Here is a 10,654-nt window from a genome sequence, read left to right on the forward strand (position 1 = left end):
TCTTCCTTCAGTTAGTCCTGACGTAGAGTCTCAGTCCGAAACGTCAACTGTACCTCTTCCTAGAGATGCTGCCTGGCCTGCTGCGTTCACCAGCAACTTTGATGTGTGTTGCTTGACTTTCCAGCATCTGCAGAATTCCTCGTGTTTACATTTTGCCAAGTCTGTTTGCAGTTTTTTTTTGGTTTATTTGTGCAGAGGAAACATTGATATCTTCATTAAAATCCAATGGGCTCACAGAGCTCTCTTGGCTCTACCCTGGGTCACTTCTGTTGTTGTGTTTTAATGTTGATGATTTGAAAGGTGATTGTCAGAGCCAGGTGGAAGCTGGTTTGCTGCAGTTACCCAACCGTGTGTGGGTGCTGGAGTGGTGTAAACACTCATGTAATTATTAACCACAGTTCATTGCACAATTTGTTACTGCAGTCCCCGTCCTTGCTGTGACTCTGCCTGCTCCCAGAATGTGTTATCAACACTCACAGCCACAACAAAATGTTTATATACCATCACTAAAAGAAGTTAAAAAGCATATCATTGCTTTTTCTCGCCATCTTACACACCCTGATAATGTAGCTGGTCTTTTTGAAAGAAACCTGTGATCTTGTGGCAGCCACATTAAAGAGGTCCTTGAGATGTTCCTGAGATTGGGACTCTACCGTTTGCCACGGTAAAAGAGGGGCTTTCAAATGCAACCCTTGCCAATCAGCACCCGCCATTACCCACCACAGCTCGTCACAGTTATCAGTTTATGGATTAAGCCAGGAGGATGGCCAGAAAGGGTGAAGGAACATGGAGAGTAATTTTGATCTGAACAGATAAACACCCACTGATCCTGTACACAGCAGCTGCTCTGGCTTTAAGTAACAACTGTCCTTAAATTAATCACAGTAAAACCCTGAATTTGCAATGTACTTGAGCTCTGCATCCACTGGGTGTGTGCTTGTCACCAATTCTGCAAAAGACCTTCTCTAATTTTATGGAACTTATAAAGGAGTCATAATGTGCCAGTTCTTCACCCTTAAACATGAACCTTCTTGCTTTGTGTATAATATGAGGGAATGCTGGCATATTGTGAGCAGTTTGGGCCCCTTATGTAAGAAAGGATGTGCTGGTTTTGGAGAAGGTCCAGAAGAGATTCACAAGAATTATCCCAGGAGTGAAAGAATTAACATGTGAGGAGCATTTCACTCAGGGCCTGTACTTGCTGGAGTTTAGAAAAATGAGAGGGAATCTCACTGAAACCTATCAAATATTGAAAGACCTAGATAGAGTGGATATGGAGAGGATGTTTCCTATGCAACCTCAGAATAGAAGGACATCTTTTTATAAAAGAGATAACGAGGAATTTTTTTAAAGCCAGATGCAGCTATATAGGACCCTGGGCAGACCCCACTTGGAGTACTGTGCTCAGTTCTGGTCGCCTCACTACAGGAAGGATGTGGAAGCCATAGAAAGGGTGCAGGGGAGATTTACAAGGATGTTGCCTGGATCGGGGAGCATGCCTTATGAAAACAGGTTGAGTGAACTCGGCCTTTTCTCCTTGGAGTGACAGAGGATGAGCGGTGACCTGATAGAGGTGTATAAGATGATGAGAGACATTGATGATGTGGATAGTCAGAGGCTTTTTCCCAGGGCTGAAATGGTTGCCACGAGAAGACACAGGTTTAAGGTGCTCGGGAGTAGGTACAGAGGGGATGTCAGGGGTAAGTTTTTCACACTGAGAGTGGTGAGTGTGTGGAATGGGCTGCCGGCAACAGTGGTGGAGGCAGATATAGAAACATAGAAACATAGAAAATAGGTGCAGGAATAGGCCATTCGGCCCTTCGAGCCTGCACCACCATTTATTATGATCATGGCTGATCATCCAACTCAGAACCCTGCCCCAGCCTTCCCTCCATACCCCCTGACCCCTGTAGCCACAAGGGCCATATCTAACTCCCTCTTAAACATAGCCAATGAACTGGCCTCAACAGTTTCCTGTGGCAGAGAATTCCACAGATTCACCACTCTCTGTGTGAAGAAGTTTTTCCTAATCTCGGTCCTAAAAGGCTTCCCCTCTATCCTCAAACTGTGACCCCTCGTTCTGGACTTCCCCAACATCGGGAACAATCTTCCTGCATCTAGCCTGTCCAATCCCTTTAGGATCTTATATGTTTCAATCAGATCCCCCCTCAATCTTCTAAATTCCAACGAGTACAAGCCCAGTTCATCCAGTCTTTCTTCATATGAAAGTCCTGCCATCCCAGGAATCAATCTGGTGAACCTTCTTTGTACTCCCTCTATGGCAAAGATGTCTTTCCTCAGATTAGGGGACCAAAACTGCACACAATACTCCAGGTGTGGTCTCACCAAGGCCTTGTACAACTGCAGTAGTACCTCCCTGCTCCTGTACTCGAATCCTCTCGCTATAAATGCCAGCATACCATTTGCCTTTTTCACCGCCTGCTGTACCTGCATGCCCACTTTCAATGACTGGTGTATAATGACACCCAGGTCTCGTTGCACCTCCCCTTTTCCTAATCGGCCACCATTCAGATAATAATCTGTTTTCCTATTTTTGCCACCAAAGTGGATAACTTCACATTTATCCACATTAAATTGCATCTGCCATGAGTTTGCCCACTCACCCAACCTATCCAAGTCACCCTGCATCCTCTTAGCATCCTCCTCACAGCTAACACTGCCACCCAGCTTCGTGTCATCCGCAAACTTGGAGATGCTGCATTTAATTCCCTCATCCAAGTCATTAATATATATTGTAAACAACTGGGGTCCCAGCACTGAGCCTTGCGGTACCCCACTAGTCACCGCCTGCCATTCTGAAAAGGTCCCGTTTATTCCCACTCTTTGCTTCCTGTCTGCTAACCAATTCTCCACCCACACCAATACCTTACCCCCAATACCGTGTGCTTTAAGTTTGCACACTAATCTCCTGTGTGGGACCTTGTCAAAAGCCTTTTGAAAATCCAAATATACCACATCCACTGGTTCTCCCCTATCCACTCTACTAGTTACATCCTCAAAAAATTCTATGAGATTCGTCAGACATGATTTTCCTTTCACAAATCCATGCTGACTTTGTCCGATCATTTCACCGCTTTCCAAATGTGCTGTTATCACATCCTTGATAACTGACTCCAGCAGTTTCCCCCCCACCGACGTTAGGCTAACCGGTCTATAATCCCACGGTTTCTCTCTCCCTCCTTTTTTAAAAAGTGGGGTTACATTAGCCACCCTCCAATCCTCAGGAACTAGTCCAGAATCTAACGAGTTTTGAAAAATTATCACTAATGCATCCACTATTTCTTGGGCTACTTCCTTAAGCACTCTAGGATGCAGACCATCTGGCCCTGGGGATTTATCTGCCTTCAATCCCTTCAATTTACCTAACACCACTTTCCTACGAACATGTATTTCACTCAGTTCCTCCATCTCACTGGACCCTCTGTCCCTTACTATTTCTGGAAGATTATTTATATCCTCCTCAGTGAAGACAGAACCAAAGTAATTATTCAATTGGTCTGCCATGTCCTTGCTCCCCATAATCAATTCACCTGTTTCTGTCTGCAGGGGACCTACATTTGTCTTTACCAGTCTTTTCCTTTTTACATATCTATAAAAGCTTTTACAGACCGTTTTTATGTTCCCCGCCAGTTTTCTCTCATAATCTTTTTTCTCCTTCCTAATTAAGCCCTTTGTCCTCCTCTGCTGAACTCTGAATTTCTCCCAGTCCTCAGGTGAGCCACTTTCTCTGGCTAATTTGTATGCTACTTCTTTGGAATTGATACTATCCCTAATTTCTCTTGTCAGCCACGGGTGCACTACCTTCCTTGATTTATTCTTTTGCCAAACTGGGATGAACAATTGTTGTAGTTCATCCATGCAATCTTTAAATGCTTGCCATTGCATATCCACCGTCAATCCTTTAAGTGTCATTTGCCAGTCTATCTTAGCTAATTCACGTCTCATACCTTCAAAGTTATCCCTCTTTAAGTTCAGAACCTTTGTTTCTGAATTAACTAACTCACTCTCCATATTAATGAAGAATTCCACCATATTATGGTCACTCTTACCCAAGGGGCCTCTCACGACAAGATCGCTAATTAACCCTTCCTCATTGCTCAAAACCCAGTCCAGAATAGCCTGCTCTCTAGTTGGTTCCTCGACATGTTGGTTCAAAAAACCATCCCGCATACATTCCAAGAAATCCTCTTCCTCAGCACCTTTACCAATTTGGTTCACCCAGTCTACATGTAGATTGAAGTCACCCATTATAACTGCTGTTCCTTTATTGCACACATTTCTAATTTCCTGTTTAATACCATCTCCGACCTCACTACTACTGTTAGGTGGCCTGTACACAACTCCCACCAGCGTCTTCTGCCCCTTAGTGTTACGCAGCTCTACCCATATCGATTCCACATCTTCCCGGCTTATGTCCTTCCTTTCTATTGCGTTAATCTCTTCTTTAACCAGCAACACCACCCCACCTCCCCTTCCTTCATGTCTATCCCTCCTGAACATTGAATATCCCTGAACGTTGAGCTCCCATCCCTGGTCACCCTGGAGCCATGTCTCTTTGATCCCAACTATATCATAATCATTAATAACAATCTGCACTTTCAATTCATCCACCTTATTACGAATGCTCCTTGCATTGACACATAAAGCCTTCAGGCGCTCTTTTACAACTCTCTTAGCCCTTATACAATTATATTGAAAAGTGGCCCTTTTTAATGCTTGCCCTGGATTTGTCGGCCTGCCACTTTTACCTTTCTCCTTAGTACTTTTTGCTTCTACCCTCACTTTACACCCCTCTGTCTCTCTGCACTGGTTCCCATCCCTCTGTTGTGAACTAACCTCCTCACGCCTAGCCTCTTTAATTTGATTCCCACCCCCCAACCATTCTAGTTTAAAGTCACCTCAGTAGCCCCCGCTAATCTCCCTGCCAGGATATTGGTCCCCCTAGGATTCAAGTGTAACCCGTCCTTTTTGTACAGGTCACGCCTGCGCCAAAAGAGGTCCCAATGATCCAAAAACTTGAATCCCTGCCCCCTGCTCCAATCCCTCAGCCACGCATTTATCCTCCACCTCATCGCATTCCTACTCTCACTGTCGCGTGGCACAGGCAGTAATCCCGAGATTACTACCTTTGCGGTCCTTTTTCTCAACTCCCTTCCTAACTCCCTATATTCTCCTTTCAGGACCTCATCCCTTTTCCTACCTATGTCATTGGTACCTATATGTACCACGACCTCTGGCTCCTCACCCTCCCACTTCAGGATATCTTGGACATGATCAGAAATATCCCGGACCCTGGCACCAGGGAGGCAAACTACCATTCGGGTCTCTGGACTGCGTCCACAGAATCGCCTATCTGACCCCCATACTATCGAGTCCCCTATCACAACTGCCCTCCTCTTCCTTGCCCTACCCTTCTGAGCTACAGGACCGGACTCTGTGCCGGAGGCACGGCCACTGTCGCTTCTCCCGGGTAAGCTGTCCCCCCCAACAGTACTCAAACAGGAGTACCTATTGTTAAGGGGCACAGCCACCGGGGTACTCCCCATCACCTGACTTTTCCCCTTCCCCCTCCTAACCGTGACCCACTTGTCTGCCTCCCGTGGCCCCGGCGTGACCACCTGCCTTCCACTCCTCTCTATCACCTCCTCACTCTCCCTGACTAGACGAAGGTCATCGAGCTACAGCTCCAGTTCCGTAACGCGGTCCCTTAGGAGCTGCATCTCGATGCACTTGGCGCAGATGTAGACGTCCGGGAGGCTTGGAGACTCCAGGACCTCCCACATCCGACACTGAGAACAGCAAACTGCCCTCACACTCATAATGCCCCTCTCCTCAAATAACAACAGAAAATGAATGTCAAACCTTCCTCGCCTCGCCCGCTTCTGCCTAAGCCCCATGAGCCGAAGCCCTTAGGTCTTCACTCTGCTCCCGGCTCACTCTGCCGCCCGCAAACTACGCTGCCCGCTCTATGAGGCTTTGTTCCTTTTAAATCAGCCGCGCTGCACTGCCCGACGTCACACACCTGCGCAGTCCCGCCTCTCAGAAAGCCGTTGGAGAAAAAAAATAACGAAAATTTCAAAAATTTCAGATATGATAGGGTTTTTTAAGAGACTTTTGGATGGGTACATGGAGCTTAGAAAAATAGAGGGCTATGGGAAAGCCTAGTAATTTCTGAGGTAGGGACATGTTCGGCACAACTTTGTGGGCCGAAGGGCCTGTATTGTGCTGTAGGTTTTCTATGTTCCAATGTTTCTAATCTCTAGAATTCATTGTCATAGCCGGCTGGGGAGGCCAAGTTACTGGGTACTTTCAAACAGAGGTTGATAGGTTCTTGATTGGTCAGGTTGTTAAAGGTTATGGGGAAAAGGCAGGAGAATGGGTTTGAGAGGTTTGAAAAATTAGCCATGATGGAATGGCACAGCAGACTCGATGGGCCAAAGGGCCTAATTCTCTTCTTAAGTCTTAAGGCCTTCAGTGCAAAGGCACCTTGATCTTGCAGAGTTCTCTGAATGTATGGCTGTATTCATTGCCAATCTCTGGCAGTTCCTCAAGTGTCCAGTGAGGGACATTTAACAGCACCCAGCCCTGTGCAACAGGTATCTAAGTCATGCATATTGGAGGCAACAATCAGGTTCCCCAGGCTTTCAGAGATATGTGGAAAAAATATGAGGGGGCAATAGAGGGAAGTGTAGGGAGGGATGTCAGAGGTAAGTTTTTTTAAAACACAGAGTGGTGGGTACATGGAACATGCTGTCATAGGTGGTGGTAGATGCAGATACATCAGAGGCATTTAAAAAAGACTTAGGTTGGCACATAGATGAAAGGAAAATGGAGGGCTATGTGGGAGAGAAGGGTTAGATTGATCTTGGAGTAGGTTAAAGTGCTGGCACAAGGTGGTGGGTCGAAGAGCGTTCACTCTGCTGAGCTGTTCTATGTTCACTCACCAGGAATCTCAACAAGCACTCAGCACCTACAACAGTTCTTAAAGACACTCCATAAAAAGCATCCTATTTGGATGCGTTACAACTTGCTTCCAAGACAAGAGCTAGTCTGACAGGATTCAGAAACATTACCCAGAGCAGTATTTAGGGATTGTCACAATGCCCCACAACTGACCTTGCCTTCATTCAGGTAGAGGCAGTTACATTAGGGTGGTGGGGTGGAGATGCGTCTCTACCAAAGGAGGTGTAAGGCGCTCCTTCCCTCCACAAGCCTGCAGGTCACCTTTGGGCAAGGTGAATCACCTGCTTAGCCCCTGATCAGGGTCACGTAAAGCCATGGGAGAAGGTGGTAAATGGTCTTATGAGCAGCTGGTGTACATCACTAGTTATGTCCTGGTTATGCGACCACTGATGCCAGCAGACCATCTCTAAAAAGTATCGATAATGGCTGGGGTCACCCGTCATGTAAAGACACTACCCTGGAAAAGACAATAGCAAAAAACTTCTGTAGAAAGATCTGCCAAGAACAATCATGGTCATGGATAGAGCAACAGTGTGAAAGGTGTTAACCCCAGAGGCAATGATCCTTCACTCAGTAAACAGATTAAAAACAGGTGGAAGACCATGATTGCACACCTCATACAACATGGCACATAATAATGATGATGAAAGATTCTAGCATGGATAAAGCAGTGGCTGATTGGCAGGAGGCAAAGAGTGGGAATAAAGGGAGCCTTTTCTGTTTGGCTGCCGGTGACTAGTGGTGTTCCACAGGGGTCTGTATTGAGATCAATTCTGTTTACATTATATGATTTGGATGATGGAATTGATGGTTTTATTGCAAGGTTTGCAGATGATATGAAAGTAGGTGGAGAAGCAGGTAGTTTTGAGGAAGTAGAGAGGCTACAGAAAGACTTATATTAGGAGAATGGGCAAAGGAGTGGCAGATGGAATACAGTGTTGGGAAGTGTATGGTCAAGTACTTTGTAGAAGAAATGAAAGGGTTGACTATTTTCTAAATGGAGAGAAAATGCAAAAAATCTGAGATAGAAACATAGAAACATAGAAAATAGGTGCAGGAGTAGGCCATTCGGCCCTTCGAGCCTGCACCACCATTTATTATGATCATGGCTGATCATCCAACTCAGAACCCCGCCCCAGCCTTCCCTCCATACCCCCTGACCCTCGTAGCCACAAGGGCCATATCTAACTCCCTCTTAAATATAGCCAATGAACTGGCCTCAACTGTTTCCTGTGGCAGAGAATTCCACAGATTCACCACTCTCTGTGTGAAGAAGTTTTTCCTAATCTCAGTCCTAAAAGGCTTCCCCTCTATCCTCAAACTGTGGCCCCTCGTTCTGGACTTCCCCAACATCGGGAACAATCTTCCTGCATCTAGCCTGTCCAATCCCTTTAGGATCTTATACGTTTCAATCAGATCCCCCCTCAATCTTCTAAATTCCAATGAGTACAAGCCCAGTTCATCCAGTCTTTCTTCATATGAAAGTCCTGCCATCCCAGGAATCAATCTGGTGAACCTTCTTTGTACTCCCTCTGTGGCAAGGATGTCTTTCCTCAGATTAGGGGACCAAAACTGCACACAATACTCCAGGTGTGGTCTCACCAAGGCCTTGTACAACTGCAGTAGCACCTCCCTGCTCCTGTACTCGAATCCTCTCGCTATAAATGCCAGCATACCATTCGCCTTTTTCACCGCCTGCTGTACCTGCATGCCCACTTTCAATGACTGGTGTATAATGACACCCAGGTCTCGTTGCACCTCCCCTTTTCCTAATCGGCCACCATTCAGATAATAATCTGTTTTCCTATTTTTACCACCAAAGTGGATAACTTCACATTTATCCACATTAAATTGCATCTGCCATGAATTTGCCCACTCACCCAACCTATCCAAGTCACCCTGCATCCTCTTAGCATCCTCCTCACTGCTAACACTGCCACCCAGCTTCGTGTCATCCGCAGACTTGGAGATGCTGCATTTAATTTCCTCATCCAAGTCATTAATATATATTGTAAACAACTGGGGTCCCAGCACTGAGCCTTGCGGTACCCCACTAGTCACTGCCTGCCATTCTGAAAAGGTCCTGTTTATTCCCACTTTTTGCTTCCTGTCTGCTAACCAATTCTCCACCCACACCAATACCTTACCCCCAATATCGTGTGCTTTAAGTTTGCACACTAATCTCCTGTGTGGGACCTTGTCAAAAGCCTTTTGAAAATCCAAATATACCACATCCACTGGTTCTCCCCTATCCACTTTACTAGTTACATCCTCAAAAAATTCTATGAGATTCGTCAGACATGATTTTCCTTTCACAAATCCATGCTGACTTTGTCCGATCATTTCACCGCTTTCCAAATGTGCTGTTATCACATCCTTGATAACTGACTCCAGCAGTTTCCCCACCACCGACGTCAGGCTAACCGGTCTATAATTCCCCGGTTTCTCTCTCCCTCCTTTTTTAAAAAGTGGAGTTACATTAGCCACCCTCCAATCCTCAGGAACTAGTCCAGAATCTAACGAGTTTTGAAAAATTATCACTAATGCATCCACTATTTCTTGGGCTACTTCCTTAAGCACTCTAGGATGCAGACCATCTGGCCCTGGGGATTTATCTGCCTTCAATCCCTTCAATTTACCTAACACCACTTCCCTACCAACATGTATTTCGCTCAGTTCCTCCATCTCACTGGACCCTCTGTCCCCTACTATTTCTGGAAGATTATTTATGTCCTCCTTAGTGAAGACAGAACCAAAATAATTATTCAATTGGTCCGCCATGTCCTTGCTCCCCATAATCAATTCACCTGTTTCTGTCTGCAGGGGACCTACATTTGTCTTTACCAGTCTTTTCCTTTTTACATATCTATAAAAGCTCTTACAGTCTGTTTTTATGTTCCCTGCCAGTTTTCTCTCATAATCTTTTTTCTCCTTCCTAATTAAGCCCTTTGTCCTCATCTGCTGAACTCTGAATTTCTCCCAGTCCTCAGGTGAGCCACTTTCTCTGGCTAATTTGTATGCTCCTTCTTTGGAATTGATACTATCCCTAATTTCTCTTGTCAGCCACGGGTGCACTACCTTCCTTGATTTATTCTTTTGCCAAACTGGGATAAACAATTGTTGTCGTTCATCCATGCAACCTTTAAATGCTTGCCATTGCATATCCACTGTCAATCCTTTAAGTGTCATTTGCCAGTCTATCTTAGTTAATTCACGTCTCATACCTTCAAAGTTACCCCTCTTTAAGTTCAGAACCTTTGTTTCTGAATTAACTATGTCACTCTCCATCTTAATGAAGAATTCCACCATATTATGGTCACTCTTACCCAAGGGGCCTCTCACGACAAGATCGCTAATTAACCCTTCCTCATTGCTCAAAACCCAGTCCAGAATAGCCTGCTCTCTAGTTGGTTCCTCGACATGTTGGTTCAAAAAACCATCCCGCATACATTCCAAGAAATCCTCTTCCTCAGCACCTTTACCAATTTGGTTCACCCAATCTACATGTAGATTGAAGTCACCCATTATAACTGCTGTTCCTTTATTGCACACATTTCTAACTTCCTGTTTAATACCATCTCCGACCTCACTACTACTGTTAGGTGGCCTGTACACAACTCCCACCAGCGTCTTCTGCCCCTTAGTGTTACGCAGCTCTACCCATATCGAT

Source organism: Mobula hypostoma, chromosome 22, assembly GCF_963921235.1.
Source record: "Mobula hypostoma chromosome 22, sMobHyp1.1, whole genome shotgun sequence".
Classification (NCBI taxonomy): Eukaryota; Metazoa; Chordata; class Chondrichthyes; order Myliobatiformes; family Myliobatidae; genus Mobula; species Mobula hypostoma.